The sequence below is a fragment of the Anabrus simplex genome, chromosome 5, assembly GCF_040414725.1.
Source record: "Anabrus simplex isolate iqAnaSimp1 chromosome 5, ASM4041472v1, whole genome shotgun sequence".
In the NCBI taxonomy this organism is placed as follows: Eukaryota; Metazoa; Arthropoda; class Insecta; order Orthoptera; family Tettigoniidae; genus Anabrus; species Anabrus simplex.
Genome location: NC_090269.1, coordinates 231575921 through 231577253, shown reverse-complemented (window position 1 = coordinate 231577253; position 1333 = coordinate 231575921). Strand labels below are relative to the sequence as shown.

Here is a 1333-nt window from a genome sequence, read left to right as displayed (position 1 = left end):
GAGGAGGGAATCGAACACCCCTCTACTCAGTTGACCTCCCGAGGCTGAGTGGACCCCGTTCCAGCCCTCGTACCACTTTTCAAATTTCATGGCAGAGCCCGGAGTCGAACGTGGGCCTCCGGCGGTGGCAGCTAATCACACTAACCACTACAGCACAGAGGCGTACGTGTTCTTTAACTACGGTACTTACTGACACGCCCTAAGAAAAGTTACATTTAATTATATAATGTACAACTTTATTTAAAACTTTACACAGTACAGTAGAATGAAACCGTAGTGCGTTCAGGTCTAGATAACAAAACAAACCAATGAGCTAACATGAAAGTTATTCACAGTACTGTCACGTCCTTCATGTTTAAATCTCGTTGTAGTGCTCCCAGGAGCCAGCGGGGGTATAGCTCAGTGGTAGAGCATTCGACTGCAGATCGAGAGGTCCCCGGTTCAAACCCGGGTGCCCCCTCAAATTTTTATCTTATAACTTCCTTATTAAAGAATTGCTTAGGGTTATCGTAGAAAGGAATGAACTGATAAAATGTCTCTAGTTTAAATCTTGATTGTATGGTGAAGTCGTGGAAGCTTCCCAGCATACGACGGATCTTAGATGGACAGTACACAATATACTGAACTATGTATCTGTACTATATATGTATCTCACCCGGTATTATTCCTGCCGTCGGTCTAGGAATTACCATTATCCCTCTAGTAGAGTGTCAGAAAGAAAAGTACGGCGCAGTCGTGAGTATACTATATTGAACTATCTACCTATCTTAATCTGTTTACCATCCGACTCGTTGGCTGAACGGTCGGCGTACTGGCCTTCGGTTCAGAGGGTCCCGGGTTCGATTCCCGGCCGGGTCGGGGATTTTAACCTTAATTGGTTAAGGGGGGCTGGGTGTATGTGTTGTCTTCATCATCATTTCATCCCCATCATGACGCGCAGATCGCCTACGGGTGTCAAATAGAAAGACCTGCACCTGGCGAGCCGAACCCGTCCTGGGATATCCCGGCACTAAAAGCCATACATTTCAATCTGTTTACCCTCCAGGGTCGGTTTTTCCCTCAGACCTCAGCGAGGGGAAAATGACCAGTACCTCGCCCAGGCGGCTTCACCTGCTATGTTGAACAGGGGCCATGGTGGGGGATGGGAAGATTGGAAGGGATAGACAAGGAAGAGGGAAGGAAGCAGCCGTAGCCTTAAGTTAGGTACCATCCCGGCATTTGCCTGGAGGAGAAGCGGGGAACCAAGGAAAAACACTTCGAGGATGGTTGAGGTGGGAATCGAACCCACCTCTGCTCAGTTGACCTCCCGAGGCTGAGTGGACCCCGTTCCATC

At 48.5% G+C, this 1333-nt stretch overlaps 1 non-coding gene across 1 annotated transcript; it reads left to right on the top strand.

Annotated features, from left to right (window-relative positions):
* Positions 1–388: 388 nt before the first annotated feature.
* Positions 389–460, top strand: TRNAC-GCA (transfer RNA cysteine (anticodon GCA)). Its single transcript has one exon. It is a non-coding gene; the product is annotated as a tRNA-Cys (tRNA).
* Positions 461–1333: the final 873 nt, after the last annotated feature.